Source organism: Oratosquilla oratoria, chromosome 22 (assembly GCF_046742065.1).
Source record: "Oratosquilla oratoria isolate Oo_2021 chromosome 22, ASM4674206v1, whole genome shotgun sequence".
In the NCBI taxonomy this organism is placed as follows: domain Eukaryota; kingdom Metazoa; phylum Arthropoda; class Malacostraca; order Stomatopoda; family Squillidae; genus Oratosquilla; species Oratosquilla oratoria.
This window is the reverse complement of record NC_134798.1, coordinates 56,757,542-56,780,041: the sequence shown is the minus strand read 5'-3', so window position 1 is coordinate 56,780,041 and position 22,500 is coordinate 56,757,542.

The following is a 22,500-nucleotide window of genomic DNA, read 5'->3' as shown; positions in this document are numbered from 1 at the left end:
TCTCCCTCCCTGCCCTTCCCTTTTTCCCTTTTTCTTTTCTTCCCTCCCTCTTTCTCTCTCCTTTCCTTCCCCCTCGATACAAAAGAAAACGGAAATAAAAGAAAACCTTCTAGAACCAGAAGACGACTCTTTGGTGATCTAAATGCCTTTCCCATTGACTCCACTCGCAGCTCTTGCATTTTCGCCTTGGCTGGCTGTGCACTATTTAAGGGAGATTACAAGAATGGCGAGCGTTTTCGAACATATTGTCATTTTCATCGACGAAGACACATTACAAGTCTCCTGGGCCTCCGACAGGTGAATTTATTCATTTTAGGGAACCCTAGGGAGGTCAGACGGCTAAAAATTACCTCTTTTAACGATGTGACTATCAAAATCGATTTTTAAGCTCTAATCCTGACTCCTCCGGGTGATTTTATTCAGCTGAGGGGGCCCTTCAGTCCCCACAAAGAGTTGAAACTCGTTCCAACTCATTTATGGGCTTTCCAACGGCGCCGTTCTTTCCAGTGGCTCTTAAGGTCAACGGCTCTTTATTTAAGGTCAGAGGACGCTCCTGGCTCTGCGGTGTGGCTCAGCCCTTTCTAGTGTGGGCGTTCCTTTCAAGTCCCTGAGAAGAGCTCCTCCGTCCCTCTTAGGTTGTCTGTCCGCAGAAGTCACGTCTTGAGAGAGGCGCTCTCGAGGTCCGTTTCCAACGGGTCGTTCTTCTTCGCCCATTGGGGGGTCAAAGGCCTTCGGAGATGGACGTTTTGACGTCTGATGGGCGCACTTTCCGAAGATTTTTCAGATTCGCTTCAATGAATCTTTTTGAAGGCGCTTTCAGCCACACAGGGCTAAGAACCCAAATTTCTATGTGGGCTTTCAGTTTTTCTCCGTGTTCTACTTTTTTCTATTTTGTTTTATTTTTTGGGCTTATATATTTTCTTTCTTTTTGTTTTCCTTATATTTTCCTGGGCCTTTAAGTGCTTTTTGATATACATTTCTTTGTTTGTGTTCCTAGGCTTTTGTATATTCTTTCCGGGCTTTTGTTCTCTTTTTTCTCATTTTTCTTAATTTCTTCATTAATTGCTTTCTTTTTTTCTTTTTTCAGGCACTCTTGGGCGCAACACTTTCAGTTGCCATCTTCCATCTGTCCGCTTGGTGATGGAGAACCGGAAGAGGAAGGGCTGCACCACTATAGCCAGGAGCAAGTTCTCCGGGCTGAAGATGATCAGCTTCCATTCCTCTGACCTCAGCAAGTCCTATAAACGGACTTTGTCTGGAGACACGGGTTTGGGCTTCGGGCGGCGACAAAGTCCACAGACACTCAGGAATGGATGATTGACGCTGAGGCACGTCCTGTCTGGGCAGATCCATTCCTGAGGCTGCCGCCGACGTTTCAGAGGCCCGGGGATTCCAATTGGGAAGCTTTCTGTTGGAGGGGGAGGTGGAGGGGCGACCTCCTGCTCCGTTTCCTCCCCTCCAGCTTCCTTCGGGCTTTCGATCTTCGGGCTGCGTTCCTTCGGTGCGTTCTTTGGAATGATGGGCAGTTCGGTCCTTCTTTTCTGAAGGCACGAGGAGAGACGCTGATGTTCTTTGCGTCTCTGGCTCTCCTCGTGCCTTTGGGAAGCCCTTTGGACCTTCTTGAGGGCTTCCTTGAGAATGAAAGGACGCTTCGGTTTCAGAATTGGGAATTCCCATCTTCCCGGAAGATCCCTCTAGGCCGTCAAAGGACCTCTTGTGGCTCTCGTGGGGACTTTTGGGTGGCTTCCTTGGGATTCCTGAGGTTTGAACTTGAAGTGTCCAAAGACTTCCCTCGATGGCTGTACTGGGCTTCGGGTGCCGGAGGAAGGAGGTTCCTCATCGGAGAAGTCGATGAGGTCGACCTCCTGGTCGATCTCCGGCACCTGGGTTTCGGGGCAGCTGCAGGCGCAGAAGAGGTGGCGAAGACATCGGGCGTTCTCCAGAACTTCTGGAGGAACGTCCATTAGGTTCTGGTGGGGGCAAGTGTCGTCTCCTTCGACGCCCCTTGTCTTCTGGCGTGCCACCTCTTCTCGGAGGAGGTCCACCTCCTCCTCCAGGGCTGTCTTCTCCTCCTGGAGACGCTGGATCGTCTCCAGGAGGAGGCGCCTCTGTAGCTCCCACTCCTGGGAGGCTTCCGGTTCTTGAGGGGTGAGGGCTTCTGCGTGAAGAACGGACGTCATGAAATAAATAACCCCACTGGGTCAAGGGCGACCTCGAGGAGAACAACCCTCACCTCGCCCCATCGCCTTCTCCGAGATTGGGCGACTGGGCGATGGGTGGCCGGCCCTGCCCGGGACCATCGCGACCATTTGGTCATTGCCAAGCCTCTGTTTATCTGTGTCTTGTTTGTTTGTTTCTTTCTTTCTTTCTCTTTGTTTACTTATATGTTTGTCTGTTTGTTTATTTATTTGTTTTGTATTTGTTTATTTGTTGTTTGGTTCTCCGTTTCCTTTTTTGTTTGCTCTTTTTCCTTTGTTGTTTGCTTCTTCGTTTTCTTGTTTGTTTGTTCATTTTCCTTTGTTGTGTGTTTGTTTTGTTTGCTTTTGTTGATTCATTTCTTGTCTAGTTTTTTACATTTTTATTGCTTTATTGTTTATTTGTTTTATTTATTTGTTCTATTTTGTTTTGTTGTTCGCTTGTTCACTTGTTTCTATTTGCTTGTTTGTTTATTTCCTGTTTTGCTCGTTTTGATTGTTTATTTGTTCATCAGTGTTTGTATTTATATGTTCGTTTGTGTTTATTTGTAATTGTGCGTTCATTCATTTGTTTGTTATCTAGTTAGTATCTATTTGTTTCTTGTTTTTATCATTTATCAATTTATTAATTTATTGATCTATTTTATTGTATTTATTTTAATTATCTCTATTAATTTTATTTATTTTTTAATATTTAAGTGTTTATAAATTTGTATATCAATTTACTTATCTACTTATTTATTCATCGATTTATCTCTTCATCTGTTTATTTATTTATTTGTTTGTGCATTTATTTACTTATTAATTATTTATCTATTTCTGTTTTCCCTGTATGAGGAGAGGCTTAGAAAACGAGGAAGACAATGGCTCCGTGCACCTACGTTTTCTTCAGTCGGTGAGGAGGTAAGGCCCATGCTGTGTGTGTGTGTGCGTGTGTGTGTGTGTGTGTGTGTGTGTGTGTGTGTGTGTGTGTGTGTGTGTGTGTGTGATTCACCATGGTCTTGGACCACGTGTTGGACTCGTGATCGACAGCTATTTCCCTCCCGGGTGAGAGCTCAGAGCTCGTAAATGACCGATCTATGGGTAACGCTGTGACCTTACACGCACACACACACACACACACACACACAAAACTCCCCGCCCACGAGAGCTGGAGTAACGACCCACAGCGCAGCGATACTGAAATTAGTTCACCCCTGGGTGGGATTCGAACCCGGACCGTCGTAGTGGCAGCCGGGGACTCTATTAACTATGCCACGTGTTTTGTGTGTGTGTGTGTGTGTGTGTGTGTGTGTGTGTGTGTGTGTGTATTTACCTAGTTGTATTTTACGGGAAGGGGAGCTATGCTCGTGGTGTCCCGTCTTCATATCTCGTTTTATCTAGACTTTTTAAATTCGTGTATCGTTTTTGCACACACCACATTCTCATCTAACTTGTTCCAAATGTCTATTACCCTGTGGAGAAAGCTGTTCTTTTTTAGGTGTGTGTGTGTGTGTGTGTGTGTGTGTGTGTGTGTGTGTGTGTGTGTGTGTGTGTGTGTGTGTGTGTGTGTGTGTGTGTGTGTGTGTGTGTGCGCGCGCGCCCGGGGGACACATTTCTCAATGATGCCCCCCCCCTTCCTTCCCCTCCTCACCACTTCCCATTTCCGCATATTATAGCTATAGGCTTTCGAAATAATTAAACAGGTTTTAATTTTTTTTATTTAATGTCCCTATTGCAAAAAGGGTAGGTGAAAAAATTCATAATCTGTTAATTCTAACGTAAAATTCCTATATTACGGTGTGTATACTTAACAAAAGGTCTTGTGATATTTTTACTCTAAATAGTGATGTATTTCAAAATCATGTATATGTTTAAGCTGCTATTATGTTGAATTTTCAAGTATTTAATTTGAGGTTGCTTGTAGCTTTTCTCGAACAATATATATATTTGGTAAGAAATATTTTTTTTATTATTGCCATATTTGAAATAGTGATATGTGGTATAAATATATATTTTTCCGTTAAGTTTGTGTTTGTTTATCGAGAAAATTGATTTATTTTCATTATTGTAGTAAATCGTAATACGAAAACATATTTTTTTTTATTAAATTCAGTCCTGTAATAAATTTATGGAAGAGAATATATTTTTGATCGTTTACGAGAACTGGGAGAAAGACAAAAACATGGCAACACTATTTTGGTTTGAATGTCGTTCCCACAAGAAATCTAGCGCGACCGTTACGGGGTAGATTTAAATAAACATTGCCAAATTTGACCATGTTTTGTGTGATGTGGCTAGTGAAATGTACATATCCTAATACAGTAAATCTCTTTGCATGTACGATTCACTCTAAGTGTTAAGAATCAGTGTGTAAATATTTGGAAAATGTAAGGAGGAAGGAATGTTTCCTCCCTAGTGATTAAAGTGTTCGGTGTGTTTAGAAACGACAAGAAATTCAAAAGCAAAGTTATGTTTTCACAACCAGGAGCTCCAATATATGTCTACAGTTAAGGTTTGTAAATAATTATCAGTTTGTTTTCGAGGCATGTCTTCCTTGAAATAGAATTATAATGTTCAGTCTTTGAACATTTATATGTATATACATCATTGCAATTTGATTTAAATTTGATGCATTCGTTTTAGAGTTATATTCATCTGTCTGTTCGATACATAGGTGTATGGATTATTCGAAATGTGTTGATATTTCATGGTTTGAATGTATCGCAACGTTTGAATTACTCGGTACCTTGAACCCAGACATGACTTTCGAGTGTCAATCTGAAAATCGTGTGATCGATGAGATGGCAGTATTATGCACGTCGAACGCAGTGATTAATTAGTTTAATCCATAGCTGCGCAGAAGCCCTTTATATATATCATTCTAGCATATATTAGTTGCATTTATATAGTGTTATTCCAGGCTATTTTTACTTAAAATGTTACAATACTGTGACTTAATTTTGTGTCCGTTTGTGGAATGTAACTATTCCAGTTTATGTAGTAGCGGTGGTCTCGTGATTGTCGCTTGTGAATTTATTAAGGGTAATTTTATTTTATTTTATGGCATAACCTAATCGTGTTTAAAGGTCACCTAGTAGTATAATTATGACTTGCGCATATTATAATAATTATTTGCTCCCATTCGCCGCGTTGGCTTGTGCCTAGTGGTACGAAGTAGGTATATACTGGGCAATGATATGAGAAATCCTGATCCATTTCAAAATATTAATGGTATTATTTTAGTTGTGCACACCTACGCGATATAGCATTAGCAAATTAAATATTAATTATGTAAATTATAATATATGAACGTGATGTGCGATTTTCTTAGCGGAAATAAAAAACAAAAAACCTTGCTACCAAAAAGTTTACTAACGAACGAAGCCGCTAGTACGCCATGTCAGTCCAGTCACTATCAGACGCTTTCACGTTGTGGATCGGTTGTTCTCCAACTCCAGGTGACGTTAATAAGCGCTGTTACAAAGACAATAGGGCTTCCTTGGACTTTGAGTGAACACGGGGTTCTGCCGTCGTCTGTTAATTGCCCGAGGTACAATAATAATAATCAGGCCGTCAGCATTCGTGACGACTACGACCCAAATAGTCTTTAGAATTTGAGGTACCGAATTACAAAACAATGGTTAGGTTACGTAGGTTATGTTGTTAGGTTAGATTAGGTCGTTAGGTTAGGTTAGATTAGGTTAGAATAGACTAATTTATCATCCTTTCATTTATTCGACCTCTGCACATATCAAAACAAACATGGCGTATCATTCAACCGCCATGACTTCGTTCGGTAGAAAATACGTTTAAGCAACTTTGTTATTTGTTTCCGCCAAGAAAATCGCATATTACGTTGATCTGTTATAATTTACAAAATTAATAATTAATTTTCTATTGCTATATCCCGTAGGTGTGTACAACCAAAATTTTACCCTATTCCTAAAGTACGTCCGACTGAATAAATACTCTGATATTAGGCACAGTACAACCTTTAATGTGTAAAGTTATTATAAATTAGTTGTAACATAAAAATACACCAGTAGGGTACATGGAAAAATTAAACCAAAATAATCGCTAAAATCGGCGCCAGTATGAGCGATATGACGTCACGATTGACGGAGGAGGAGGGGGCGGGGGGAGTACCACAGAGATGATTGAAATATCCAATAGCTTTCAACCAGAATAGAAGACAAAGTGCAAAGGTCACTCTCTATAGACAGTTTCCGAAAATGTTGAAAGTATATCAAAGACATTTTATAGGAGTCTGTCTTTCTGTCTGCATGTATGTCTGCTTGCCTGTCTATCTGTCTGTGTCTCGTCTGTCTGTCTATCTGCCAGCCTATCTGCCAAAAGGAGAATTCCACCCTGTAAAGACGTATTGGGTTGTTGGGAAGTAGGCTGGCAAGCCAGGAAGGTAGGTCAAAGGCCTCTTTACCCAATGCAGGCTGGAGGGTAGACCATGCAGGCTGGAGGGTAGGCCATGCAGGCTGGAGGGTAGGCCATGCAGGCTGGAGGGTAGGCCATGCAGGCTGGAGGGTAGGCCATGCAGACTGGAGAGTAGGCCATGCAGGCTGGAGGGTAGGCCATGCAGGCTGGAGGGTAGGCCATGAAGGCTGGAGGGTAGGTCATGCAGGCTGGAGGGTAGGCCATGCAGGCTGGAGGGTAGGCCATGCAGGCTGGAGGGTAGGCCATGCAGGCTGGAGGGTAGGCCATGCAGGCTGGAGGGTAGGCCATGCAGGCTGGAGGGTAGGCCATGCAGGCTGGAGGGTAGGCCATGCAGGCTGGAGGGTAGCCCATGCAGGCTGGAGGGTAGGCCATGCAGGCTGGAGGGTAGGCCATGCAGGCTGGAGGGTAGGCCATGCAGGCTGGAAGGTAGGCCATGCAGGCTGGAGGGTAGGCCATGCAGGCTGGAGGGTGGGCCATGCAGGGTAAGCAGGCTTGGAGAGAGGAAGAGGAGACGGGCTATCTGTCATAGAAGGTAGATTTATGACGTATTTTTGTGTAAGGCTGCTGCTGCTGCTGCTGCATGGCCTCGACTGTGTGCGAGCTTGCATCTCTCTTTCTCTCTTTCTCTTTCGCTCTATTTTCCTTTCACTCTCTTCACTTTCTCCCCTCTCTCCTCTCTTTATCTCTCTCCCTTCACTTTCTTCTCTCTTCTCTTTTTCTCTTTCTCTCCCACTCTCTTCACTTTCTCCTCTCCTCTCTTTATCTCTCTCCCTTCACTTTCTTCTCTCTTCTCTTTTTCTCTTTCTCTCCCACTCTCTTCACTTTCTCCTCTCCTCTCTTTATCTCTCTCCCTTCACTTTCTTCTCTCTTCTCTTTTTCTCTTTCTCTCCCGCTCTCTTTTTCTCTCATTCTCTTCACTTTCTCCTCTCTCTTCTCTCTTTTCCTCTCTCCCTTCACTTTCTTCTCTCTTCTCTTTTTCTCTTTCTCTCCCACTCTCTTCACTTTCTCCTCCCCTCTCTTTATCTCTCTCCCTTCACTTTCTTCTCTCTTCTCTTTTTCTCTTTCCTACTTTCTTCACTTTCTCCTCTCCTCTCTTTATCTCTCTCCCTTCACTTTCTTCTCTCTTCTCCTTTTCTCTTTCTCCCGCTCTCTTTTTCTCTCATTCTCTTCACTTTCTCCTCTCTCTTCTCTCTTTTCCTCTCTCTTCTCTTTTCTTCTCTCTTCCCTTCTCTCTCCCTTTATCTTTTCTCTCGTCTCCCCTCTTCCTTCCTTCCTTCTCTCATCTCTCATTATTTTTTTCTCTTTTCTCATTTCTCTCTTATCTCCTTCCTCTTTCTTTCCCCCTTTCTCCTTCCCCTACCTCCTCCTGTCATCATTTCTCTCTCTCTCTCTCTCTCTCTCTCTCTCTCTCTCTCTCTCTCTCTCTATATATATATATATATATATATATATATATATATGCATCTATGTATGTATGTATCAGTATATATGTATGTATGTATCTATCTATCAGTATATATGTATGTATGTATCTATCTATCTCTTTATCTCTTTCCTTCTCTTTCTCCCTCCCCCCCCCTCTCTCTCTCTCTCTCTCTCTATATATATATATATATATATATATATATATATATATATATATATGCATCTATGTATGTATGTATGCATCAATATATATATATGTATGTATGTATGTATCTCTTGATCTATTTCCCTCTCTTTCTCCCTCCCCCTCACTCTCTCTCTCTCTCTCTCTCTCTCTCTCTCTCTCTCTCTCTCTCTCTCTCTCTCTCTCTCTCTCTCACACACACACACACACACACGCACGCACGCACACACACACACACACACACACACACACCACTCTGGCCTTGGTTGAGACAGTCTGACCCTAGCAGGAGTGTTTATGGAGGCATAAACGTCATCAAGAGACGGCGGACGACGCAGAGTCAGCGCCACCTAGACTGTTTGTCCACAAGGAGGGAAGCGCTGGTGATGAACTGAGGGACGTAACAACAACAACAAAGACGATGTTCAGCGTTACGCGCCCTTGTTCGTGTGTGAATCTGTGTCTGTATGTATACAGTTGTGTGTGTGTGTGTGTGTGTGTGTGTGTGTATACATGGGGATGTGCGTGTGTGTGTGGTTTTGTGTGTGTATGCGTATATGCGTGTGTCTGTGTGTACTTGCGTATGTGCGTACTAGTGTGCGTGTGTATGTGTGCGTTTGTGTGCATGTGAGTATGTGCGTGTCTTTGTGTGCATGTGTGTACATGCGCATGTTCGTACGCGTGTGTGTCTGTGTGTATGTGTGTGTGTGCATGGGGATGTGCGTGCGTGTGTATGTGTGTGTTGGTGTTTTTGTGTGTGTGGGTGTGTTTGGTGCGTGCGGTTGTGTGTGTGTGTGCGGTTGTGTATGTGTGTGTTTGTGTATGTATGTGTTTGTGTGTGTGCGGTTGTGTGTGTGTGTGTGAATGCGTATGTACGTGTGTATGTATGTGTGCGGTTGTTTGTGTGTGTATGAATGCGTATGTGATTCATTTCACCTTGGTTTTTAGATCACGTGTTGGACTCGAGATCGACAGCTATTTCCCTCCCGGAAGAGAGCTCAGAGCTCGTATGACCGATCTATGGGTAATACTATGACCTTGTGTGTGTATGTGTGTGCGAATGCGTATGTGCGTGTGCGTGTTTGTGTTTGTATGTGCGTGGTTGCGTGTGTGTGTGAATACGTATGTGCGTGTGTATTTGTGTGTGTGTGAATGCGTATGTGTGCGCGCGCGCGTGTTTTTGTGTGAGTGAATGCGTATGTGTGCGCGCGTGTGTGTGTGTGTGCGTGGTTGTTTGTGTGTGTGTGCGTGGTTGTGTGTGTGTGGTTTATGTGTGTGTGTGGTTTGTGTGCATGTTTGTGTGTGTGCGTGGTTGTGTGTGTGTATGTGGTTGCGTGTGTGTGCGTGGTTGTGTGTGTGTGTGTGAATGCGTATGTGCGCGCGCGTGTATGTATGTGTGTGGTTGTGCGTGTGTGTGATTGTGTGTGTGTGTGCATGCGTATGTGCATGTGTGTATGTGTGTGTGTGCGTGTGTTTGGTTGTGTGATTGTGTGTATGTGTGTGTGCATGCGTATGTGCGTGTGTGTGTGCAGCGTATGTGCCTGCGTGCGTGCGTGTGTGTGTGTGTGTGTCCATGTGTATATGCGTATGTGTGTGCGCGCGCGTGTGTGTGCATGCGTGCATTCGTATGTGCGTGTGTGTGTGTGTGTGTGCATGCGTATGTACGTGTGTGTGTGTGCAGATGTACATGTGAGTGTGTGTGTGTGCATGCGTGCGTGTGTGTATATGCATGTTTGTGCGTGCGTGTGTGTGTCACCTAATTGAATTGACCTAATTGTAATATACAGGATGAGCTAATCTAAAACGATGCATGATAATTGGAGAACAAGTGACAGGACCCCTCGAGCGTAGCCCCCTTCCTGTATACTACAATTAGGCATAAGGCTGTGGGGTGCCTACTCTCCCTCCATTCTCCGAAGCGGGATTTGATTTGTGTGCGTGCGCGCGCGCGTGCGTGCGTACGTGTATTTGCCTAATTGAATTTACTTAATTGTAGTACGCAAGACATGAGCTATATTCGTGTGGGACTTGTCTCCTGTCTTCCCAGTTTCTAAATTCTGATCTCAGCTAGTCTCACTTGGTTTGATTTTATTATCATTTCATCCATTTTTGTTCGGTGAGTCAATAATTCTTCAGGAAAAAATGCGTTTTTCGGTGTTCGTCATGTGTTCTGTTCTATTTCTGTCTCATGGCTTCTGTTTTTTCTTCCCACATGAACAGGTCCTCATAATAAAATATTTCGACACCTTTCCAAGGTCTTAAAAAAAGAAAGAAAAAAAAAAAAAGTGAAGGTGTTTTAACTTGAGCCTTTGGGCGCGGCTGAGCAAAGCCCCAGGATTCCATGCTGTTACACATTACTCCATCATATAAGAGGGCCTCGATACCTCTCTCTCTCTCTCTCTCTCTCTCTCTCTCTCTTTCTATCTCTATCTCTCTCTCTCTCTCTCTCTCTCTCTCTGTGTGTTTGTGTATGTGTGTGACTTACCATGGATTATGACTTACCATGGATTATGAACTGGACTTATGATCGCCAGCTATTGTCCTCCCGGATGAGAGCTCCATAGATTATATGGCTTGCACTATTGGTACACACACACACACACACACACACACACACACACACACACACACACACACACACACACACACACACACACACACGACTTCATGGCGCAGTGGTAGCGTTCGTGGCCGCCACTACGGTGGTCCGGGTTCGAATCCCGTCCAGGCCTGAAATAATTTCAGTATCGCTGCGCTGTGAGTTGTTACTCCAACTCTCGTGGGCGGGGAGTTGGATGTGTGTGTGTAAGGTCGCAGCAGTATCTATAGATCGGTCATATATGAGCCCTGAACTCTCTTCCGGGAGGGTAGTAGCTGTCGATCATGAGTCCAATACGTGATTTAAGACCGTGGTGAATCACACACACACACACACACACACACACACACACACACACACACACACACACACACACACACACACACACACACACACACACACACACACACACACACACACACATACAAACACAAACACAAACATGCATACAACTTCTTGCCCAAGGAAAGCTGACTGTTTGCAGTGTTGTGATGTTTTTCAAGCCCTGGACAGAGGTTGATCTTGGGATCGCTGAGTTAGCAGTCCAAGACGCTACCGCTGCACAAGATAGCAGCTATGTGCGAGCAAGTGTGCTTATGTGTTAGCTGGTGTGTGTGTGTGTGCGCGTGTGTGCACGTGTGTGTGTGTGCACGCGTGTGATTCACCTTGGTCTTGGTCTTTGGATCACGTGTTGGACTTGTGATTGACAGCTGTTTCCCTCCTGGAAGAGAGCTCAGAGCTCCTATGACCGATCTATGGGTAATGCTGTGACCTTACACCGACACACACACACACAACTCCCCGCCCACGAGAGTTGGAGTAACGACTCGAAGCGCAGTGATACTGAATTTTTTTTCTGCCCTGGGTGAGATTCGAACCCGGACCACCGTAGTTACAGTCGGGGACTACCAACCGCGCCACCAAGTCGTGTGTGTGTGTGTAATTCACCATGGTCTTGAATCACGTGTTGGACTCGTGACCGACAGTTACTATCCTCCCGGATGAGAGCTAAGAGCTCGTATATGACCGATCTATGAGTAATGCTGTGAACTCACACACATACACACTCGTGGAGCAGTTGGTAGAGTTCCCGGCTGCCACTACGGCGCTCTGAGTTCGAATCCCGCCCAGGGCTGAAATAATTTCAGTATAGGTTCACTGCAGGTTGTTACCCGAACTCTCGTGGACGGGGAGTTGGGTGTGTGTGTGCGTGTAAGGCCACATCATTACCCATAGATCGGCCATATATGAGCCCTGATCTCTCTTCCGGGAGGGAAATAGATGTCGATCACGAGTCCAAGACGTGATCCAAGACCATGATGAATCACACACACACACAACTCTCCGCCCACGAGAATTGGATTAACAGCTCGCAGCGCAGCGATACTGAAATTATTTCAGCCCTGGGCGGGATTCGAACCCGGACCGCTGATTTAGTAGTTGCGAGCGCTACCACTGCGCCGTCGGGCCGTGTGTGTACGCGTGTGCGCGCGCGCATTTGTGTGTGTGTGTTGGTTTCTGTATTTGTCTACCTAATTGCACTTGCTTAATTGTATTGTATGGGAAAGGAGGTAGACTTGTGAGGTGCTCTCTCTCTCTCTCTCTCTCTCTCTCTCTCTCTCTCTCTCTCTCTCTCTCTCTCTCTCTCTCTCTCTCTCTCTCTCTCTACTATGAATTCGATTCATTTTTTATATCTTAACGTTCTCCACTCCTAGACCAAGAATTCTTCTGTCAGTTTCTTTTATTCAACACTGCAATTAAGTCACTTCTTTCACTTTCAGTGATGATACGTCCAATGATTTTGTTTTATTTATCTATTTTTATTATTATTATTATTATTGTTATTATTATCATCATCATTATTATTGTTATTATTATTATTATTTTATCATTATTATCATTATCATTATTATCATTTATTATTATTGTTATTATTATTATTATTATTTTTTTTTTTTTTTTTTTTTTTTTTTTTCCGTTCCTGGCACTTTGAGTTCTTGTAGGGCGCCTGCGTGGGCTCAAGCAAGAGTTGTCAGAAGCTCAAGTTGATCTCAAGAAAGGTCTGGATTTAATGCATCATGCAGGCGTTGTGGGAATCTTCTGCGAATCCGTGAGGTTCCTATCTTGATGTCTGGTTTAGACTTTGGGAAAGGAAGTGAAGTGTGGAACTGGTTTCTTGTTAATTCAGAAGTGGAGCATGGATAGGCCCTCGCCTCAACGCGTTCCAGCACCTTCATGGTCTGGATATTAGGCAGAGTTGTAGACAAACGTCATTACAGGACATTCATTGGTAACACCAAAGTTATTCATCTTGTCTTTACTAATGAGGATTAACTTCTTGGGGGGGGGAATCGTCGAAGCTCCTGGTTGCCGCCCCCGAGTCGCTGTACATGGAAGCCAGATCACTGGAATCCCAGGTTTCCAGGACCAAGAGGAAGGTCCAGGGCGTTTGATTGATTGATTGATTTATGGAATTTTTGGCTTGAAGGCCAACCAAGCGTCGGAGGCGGTAGGCCATTCAGCGCATATGTCCAGGGCGTTTTGGGGAAGATTACTACATGATGCAGTTCGATCTGTCTGTGTACGTCGTAAGGACGTTGAAGGTCTTAAGTCCCCTATACACTGTCAGTCATGACTGCACAGTCATCGAGATTGTGCAAACAGTGTTTGGGACACACAGTCAGTAAGATTGAGCAATCATTACTTACCTCTTGGAGTTTGTGGAGTGAAGATGAGTAAAGCGGCTGCATGCATAGCCATTGTTGGCTACAAAGAAAGACTGAGCTGTTGGTGCAATCATCGCCACTAACTATCACTCATGATGGTGTAACTACTATGCTTGAGCTTACGAAATCAAACCATGTTGGAAATTCCTCAATCATCTGCGCAAACACTCAATCACATCCACTCACACAGGATATGCTTGTGCAATCATGAATATTGTGCAATCATGAATATTGTGCAATCATGATTGACAATGTGTAGGGGCCTTTAGAGAGTTTCGTAGTTTGGTATGTAGCACCTTGGTGGATAACCGTGGTGGGTCGTGCCAGGAAATCTTTCAAATGGATTGGAATTGCCTGTAGTGTTATGGACACACACAGCCAGAATGTAAGTTTACATAAGAACATAAGAATGAAGGAGACTGCAAAAGACCCTAAGGCCTACACTAGGCAGCTCCGTATCCATCACCACCTGTCATCCCCATCCATAAAGTTGTCGATGTTTATGCTCCCTGTCTTGATGTACAGATGCGAGCCATGGAGTCTTATGCTATTAATGCTCACCCAAACAAGCGTCTCGATGTCTTTGGTACCAAGCGTCTTCGGAGTACCAAGGCGTATTTCTGGCATGTCTTCGTATCGAGCCAGCGATCGCTTCACGAGACTAAGTCGAGGTTTGTTATCGGCATAATTCGCGGACGTCACCTTCGGCTAAACGAGCAATTGGTAAATGTAAGAGGCCGGTAGATGGAGGTAGACAATTAGGTAGATGGAGAGGTAGATGGAGACGAATGCCAATCCAAGATCAGTTATGAAAACAACGACCGACAGGCGACAGGGAATAGCTGAGTCAGACTCGCGTTAGCTTGGATTTGATGTTGATCTTACCGACAGGGTTACGTCCACAAAAGACGAAACTTCGACGAAAGAGACAACGAGGGAACACACGGAACTCACGGCCGAAGCAAATCGACCACTTCTTCCGGGAGTTGTTTGGGATGGGAAGGGTGCCTGCACGGGGGCTTGCCCTGGGGGGAAATGGTGTAGACGTGTGAGTGAAGCGAAGCTTCCCCTTGACGATGATGATGATGATGGTGGTGGTAATGATGATGATGATGATGACGGTGGTGATGATGATACTAATGATGATGATAATGGTGGTGATAATAATGATGATGTGATGATGACGACGATGATGATGATGGGTGGATGGGATAGAGGGATCACCCCCCCCCCCAGCTCTCCTTCCCAAGATATAACCTCAAGGCTTGCTCAACCAAAGGCTCCTGATGCGACGAGAAAATGGTTCCGGCCTCTCTTCACCTTCAGCAGCTATCTCGATTAACCCTTCTCCGATTCGACGAGGCTCTTTACAGGCGATTTTATTCACCTGAGGCGAAGACCTCCCCATGCTGAAAGGGCGGAGAACAAGGTGGAGACTACGGAACCGGAGGACCGGGACAGAACCGGAGACCGGAGGTCTGGGTCGGAGACCGGAGACCAGGGTTGGAGACCGGAGACCAGGGTCGGAGACCGGAGACCAGGGTCGGAACCGGAGACCGGGGACCGGAGATCTGTGTCGGAACTGGAGACCGGAGATCTGGGTCGGAGATGGAGACCGGAGACCAGGGTTGGAGACCGGAGACCAGGGTCGGAAACCGGAGACCAGGGTCGGAAACCGGAGACCAGGGTCGGAAACCGGAGACCAGGGTCGGAATCGGAGGCCGGAGGTCTGGGTCGGAGACCGGAGATCTGGGTCGGAGACCGGAGATCTGGGTCGGAGACCGGAGACCAGGGTCGGAACCGGAGACCAGGGTCGGAGACAGGAGACCAGGGTCGGAACCGAGGACCGGAGACCAGGGTCGGAGACCGGAGACCAGGGTCGGAGCAGGAGACCGGAGACCAGGTCTGGTGTGCATAAATGGAGGAGGAGATCGTGGGTTCGGTGCAAGGCGAAGGTGGGCGGGAGAGAGGGCTTCGCGGCCCACCCACGGCTCCCCCGGGCCCCATGAACGCGTAATGACCCGGCGGACCCCGTGGGATACCGCCCTCTCCCTTCCTTCCTCCATTCATCTCTTCTCCATTCCTCTCTCCTTCCCCTCCCTCCTTCTCTTTCTTCCTCTCTCTCTCTCTCTCTCTCTCCATCCCTCTCTCCTTCCCTCCCTCCCTCCATCCCTCTCTCCTTCCTTCCCTCCCTCCATCCCTCCCTTCCTCTTTTCCTCCACCCTCTCTCCTTCCCCTCCCTCCCCCCTCCCTCCCTTTCTCTCTCTCTTCCTCCCTCCCTCTCTTCCTCCATAGCTCTCTCCTTCCCCTCCCTCCTTCCCTCCCTCCCTCCTTCCCTCCCTCCCTCCCTTCCTCCCTCCCTCTCTTCCTCCACCCTCCCTCTCTTCCTCCACCCTCCCCCTCTTCCTCCATCCCTCTCTCCCTCCCCTTCTTCTTCCATCCCTATCTCCTTCCCTCTTTTCCTCCATCCCTCTCTCCTTTCCTTTCCCTCCCTTCTTCCCTCAACTCCCCTCCTTTTCTTCCATCCTCCCTCCTTTCTTCCTCCTCCACTCTTCCCTCCTAGCCTCCCTCTCCCCAACCTCATCACTTCGCCTCTTACCATTTCCGACTCATTCGTGCACGGAATTACCCTTTGCCTCAACCCCTCCAACCCCAGAGTCTGTCTGGCCATAGACAGAACCCCAAAGACCAACACTGGCCAGATTGTCTGGGTCGCGTCTTCCACGTCCAAAGGAACACAAAAGAAGAACAAACAACAGCAGGCCTACTGGCCCTAACGAGGCTGTTTGTGTTTACTATACTAAGCTACAGTTAAGAAAACAGGGCAACCAGGCGATAGAAGATGAACTAATACTACTGCTACCACTATCCTATCCAATTACAATTGTCAACACGTCCAAAGGAACACACAGGAAGAACAAACAACAGCAGGCCTACTGGCCCTAACGAGGCTGTTTGTGTTTACTATACTAAGCTACAGTTAAGAAATTAGGGCAACCAGGCGATAGAAGATGAACTAATACTACTGCTACCACTATCCTATCCAATTACAGTTGTCAGCACGTCCAAAGGAACACAAAGGAAGAACAAACAACAGCAGGCCTACTGGCCCTAACGAGGCTGTTTGTGTTTACTATACTAAGCTACAGTTAAGAAAACAGGGCAACCAGGCAATAGAAGATGAACTAATACTACTACCACCACTATCCTATCCAATTACAGTTGTCAGCACGTCCAAAGGAACACAAAGGAAGAACAAAAAACAGCAGGCCTACTGGCCCTAACGAGGCTGTTTGTGTTTACTATACTAAGCTACAGTTAAGAAAACGGGGCAACTTGGCGATAGATGATGAACTAACACTACTACTACCACTATCCTACCCAATTACAGTTGAATGCCGGGCTGTCAGGTCTTTTATTGCAAGAGATAATATTTTCTTTGCGGATTAGAGTCTAAGTATTTATCTAGGCGATTTTTTTATTTTGTTATTGTGTTACTTTCAACGACAGTGGAAGGTAACGAATTCCACACATTAACAACCCGGTTAAAGAAGAAATGTTTACTTTCGAAGAATTTTTTTTACCAATTACGGGCGTTCGCAGGAATTTTTGTAAGGGGGAAGGGGTGGAAGGAAAATTAAAGATATCATACATAATATAGTTAATGGTATATGGTTATATCAAGACCCACACTTTAAATTGACCGCATGGGGATATATTTACATCATACGAGTTCCATTATAACTTTAATCAAGTTCACATACATACATACATATACCAAAGGCTCTTTCCCCCTTACACGGGGGGGTAGCCCATGGCGCAGTGGGCAAGGAAGTGAACTTGGGATCATAGTTCTAGGTTCGAGTCCTGAACATATGAAAAGAAACAAAGTCTGGTCCGACTAACAGGGCATAAGGTATCAAGTTCACAAAGTGCCAAAATTAATTGATCCACTTGGACCGGCAAAGATTAAAAAGATTCCTGAATTTTCAAAAGGGGGGGGGGTAAGTCCACTGCCTCCCCTTGACCTACAACCTCCCGCTTTGACCTACCCCCCCCCATGTGTCTGTCTCTCGAATTCCATCTACAGGTCACATGTGATGCCCACAGACCGCCATGTTGGATTCCTCATTGTCTTGGCACACTTTTGCCAAGCCTCAAAGAGAGAGAAGAGTATCCCTGTTGGACTACATGTTAGGAGGGCTAATGGAGCTTATAAAACCCCAATGCACAATACATGTCCATCGTACATTTGTACATGGACCTTGAGGTCATGGTTTCGTGTACACATACAGTACACATCAACCTCATTGACGTTCGGTGGTTACATTGTATAGATAGCAGTATTCTATTCTATAGATCTTTGACACTTAGTATTGCTTCAATCTATGTTTAGTAAAGCACTTAGGTGATGTCTAGGCTGTGAGGCTGTTTCGAATGTCCTATTAGTGTGTGGAAAGATAGGAACGAATCTCATTATGTAAATAAAATGCAAACTAATAGGATACAGAAAGAAATGCAACACACAGGGGCCTATTTTTTGTGTAGTGACGACTTATGTTCATGTGGGAATAGGCTGTTTCGTAGTAAAATGGGATAGACAACAGGGAGTAATAGGGTAATTATCTATAAGAAAAGATAATTGAAAAATATATGTGTAGGTAAATAAGGGCATTGCATTTATAACAGGATATACATAGGATATATATAGGTTAGAACAGCGGTATCAACATTTTTACCCTTGCGTAACCGTGTAGTTAATGAATGGAATAAACTTCCTGCAGAGGCAGTGCAATGTAGTTCAGTTCGAAGCTTTAAGAATCATTTAGATAAACACCTAAGCAAGATGCTGTAATGATTATCAATTATTTTATATGTTTTTTTTTATCATTTGTCTGTTTGATTCTCATTCATTATTAGTTATATGTCAATTTATTATTATTTACTATTTACCTGTTTGTTTATTATCTAACTATACCTATGCATTTATTTATGTATTTTATTTGTTATTTACATTGTTATATTCTTTATTTATTCATTTATTGTTATGATTTTTTTCGCATCCGACCTAGATATGGACCAAAAGGTCTCCTGTCGGCATGCTCCGCCTTTGTAATCCTTTGTAAAATGAATTGCGTGTCTCAAGGAACCCTTGAAAAAATATATATATACCGTATCTTTCTCATTTTATTTTCATCGTAGTTCACGTGGTGAATATCATGGTTATATATTTTTGAATAACTGGTTTAAGGAAAATTTAAGACTTTATCAAATTTGATAATGCTAAATGAACTTCACATTGACGCTTACAAAACTTCATTAGCTTATCTCACTTGTTCTCGCGGAACCCTTAGGGACCTTTTGCGGAACCTTAGGAACCTTTTGCGGAACCTTAAGGTTGAGAGGAACGCTAAGTTAGAATGACAAAGACACACAAGACATAAAAACGTGATATTAGAAAAAAATATTGTGAAATGCGTGCGTACTCGCATCCTCCCAATCGTGGGTTCGAATCCCGCGCTGCTTTCTGAATTCTCAGCAGTAACTGCTTACCCACCCCAGCAGTCCCTAAATCGCACAACAGAGCAGAAATGACGGCTTCGGCCGCAGCTCAGCGCCTTCTGGCGTAGGCTCCATACGATTGGGGGAAATAGGGCAAAGCCTTGATAAAGGCTCGGAACGTGATTGGTGTTCCCGCTGTTGTGTTTATGGAGAATTCGTGTGACAGGCTGAGTTATATTTACCAACAGATTTTAGCTTACCTGATTAATAATATGTGAATATTTCATCACACGAAGCTAACTTGGCCTTTTTCAAGACTCGTGTGATATTAATTTTATTTGCTTTTTATTTTTTTTTATCTGTTTATCTCTTTCTCTATTCATCAGCTTGTTTATTTAATTATTAATTCGTTTATTTGTTTATCTTTTTTAATTATACATTTATTTATTAATTCATTCATTGTTTGTTATATATTTCTGTTCTTATATACATATCCATTCATCTATCTATTAATTTATTCATCTATATCCATTTGTTTATTTATCTATTTATCTATTCATCTACTTTATTTGTTGTATGCATACAAACATATAATTATTTGTACATTCATTTATCTATCTACTTATTCAATTATTGATACATTTATTATATAATAACTTGTTTACTTGTTCGTTTATTTGTTTACTTTTTATCAATTCATTTATGTATCTATTTACTCGTACATATTTATCTATTCGTTACTCAATCTACCCTTCTATTTATCGACACACACACACACACACACACACACACACACACACACACACACACACACACACACACACATGTATATATATATATATATATATATATGTGTGTGTGTGTGTGTGTGTGTGTGTGTGTGCATTTATTGAATATGAGCACGATGTTTTTAAAAGGACACAGCTGAATTTTTTTTCCTCTCGTATCTTTCAAATGAAGGTCTGGAGGAATGCAAAGAGAAGATTATATAAGGGAATGACTGTGCCCACGGCACTGTATGGAACAGAAACTTCGAACATGAGGGAGGCAGAAAGAACCAAAACATGTTATGTGGTTACAAGGATGGAGAGAGGATGAAATGTGGAGGTGATGCACAGGGCGAGGGTAGAAAGGGTCTTGGCAAATAGGGTAAATCAAAGGATGATGAAGTGGTTTGGTCGCATGGAAAGAATGGTTGAGGAAAGTCTAGCTGAAGTAGATTGTGGAAAGCAGAAGTGGATGGAGTCAGTTTGAGGGGAAGTCCAAGAATGAGGTACATGGATGAGGTAAAGGAGCATTGGATGGAAGAGGAATGTCTGTCGAGCAAGGGAGAGAGAGTGGAAAATGTAGGAGTGAATAGAGAATAGATGTAACTGGATGAAAGAATGAGGCGGCGGGAAAGAATACTCTTTTCGTATGTTTATATATATATATATATATATATATATATATATATATATATATATATATATATACATATATATACATGTCCCTACCCTCGGCTCACTCCGAGGGTAGAGACATATGCCTCCTGACCTCACATACGGAGTGAGCCGAGGGTAGGGATCTCTCCCAATGTTCCCTTTGTAATGTCAAGTGGCTACTTATGTAGCCCACACTATTCCAATTTGTATCTACTGAAGAGGATTGCAGTTTGCAACCGAAATATATAGATTCCCTGTCTTCAGTCTTTTTTACTCCAACAGTGTTTTTCACGTGATATATATATATATATATATATATATATATGTATGTATACATACATACCGATTAGATGAGGGGTGGCAGTATAAGGAATCCGTGGGGGTAACGCAGCCATGGCAGTCGGACTGTTCTATAGAAGAGCTGTGTCTTACTGCATTGCCTTTGACATGATTAGTGTATCGGGATGACCCTCCAAGTTGGATTACGTTAACAACTACAATGACATCCCTCGGACGAGTAACATCGTCTGGCACTAGCAAGTACAAAAGACAGTTGTTGGTAGAACAAGTCACCTTGGTAGAATGTTCCCGAATTCTTGAAGAAAGATCTTTCGGTTGAGTTTCGCAAAGTCACTGTATGACTTAAGAGTTTTAGTGTATATTAACGACCATCATACAATTCTACTTATTCTATTTTTATCTTCGGTTTATTGTTTTTAAGACATTTTTTTCAATACCTGTCTTTGTTTTACGAAGAAGTAGAACGTTCGAATTCCTCCATTTCTGACGACATGACGTCATGACGTTATCATCATGACACCAAACTCATGACTATCATAATTTGTTGTTGTTGTTGTTGTTGTTCCGCTGTTGTGCGTTATCATATATTTCACATTTACTATTCTCTATGATAGACTGATCATTCTTACAGTGAATTTCAAAGTATTTGCTGTATGCATACCGTGTCTATTTTACAAAGTGAATAGCAAGATTAGAGTTTGAGGAGGAGGAGGAGGGGGTGCAGAACAAGGGGAAAGAAGAAGTAGATGAGGAAGAGGATAAAGAAGAGGAGGAGGAGTAGAAGGACGATGAGGAAAAGGAAGGGGTGAAGGTAGAGGAGGAAGAAAAGGAAGAGGGTCAGGAGGAGGAGGAAAAGGAGGAAAAACAGGAGGAGGAGGAAAAGAAAGGGGTGAAAGTATAGGAGGAATAGGATGAGGAAAAGAAAGAGGGTCAGAAGGAGGATGAGGAAAAGGAGGAAGAACAGGAGGAGGAGGAAGAGGAAGGGATGGAGGTAGAGGAGGACGAAAAAGAAATTAACAGCTATAATGAAGTAGTAATGATTGTACACGAGTTGGAGCTGTCATTGGGGCGTGTGGCATTCAACAGCATACCATAAGAGAAGGGGGGACGGCGACCGGGGGCTGAGACTGATGTCTGCCCAGAGTCGACGCACGCTCGATTCCAGTCCAGGTGAACGTAGGGCTTGAGAGACCTACATTAACTGACCTCTACGGATACAACGACACACCTTTTCATTTGTGTCTGTGTGTCTGCCTGATTGTAGTATACAATAAATGAGCAACGCTCGTTGGGTCCTACTCTCCAATTTTATCATAATTGGACTAAAATTAACAATCGTGCCTGGTCGTTGCGAGCCTTGAACTCGGGTCCCTCCGAGTGTGAATCCCAAGTGTTACTGGTTTGCCACTCATTGTGTGTGTGTGTGTGTGTGTGTGTGCGTGCATTTGTGTGTTCATAAGTCTTTATGACAACGTTGGAGATGAGGTTGCAATTAAAACGAATGTTGGAAGTATGGAGCTAAATTCATCCTATACAGTCCAACCCGTAGGCCTTCTTCAGTGGACTGATCCCATCAAGTCAAACCCCAAGACATCATCAGTTAGTCATTCAGTATGGAGACCTTCACTTTTACTGTATCCTGATTGGTTCTGCGCTCGTGACGTCACCACGTCGTACCTGTCCCACTCCAGGAGACGGATGGTCCTGCAGTAGA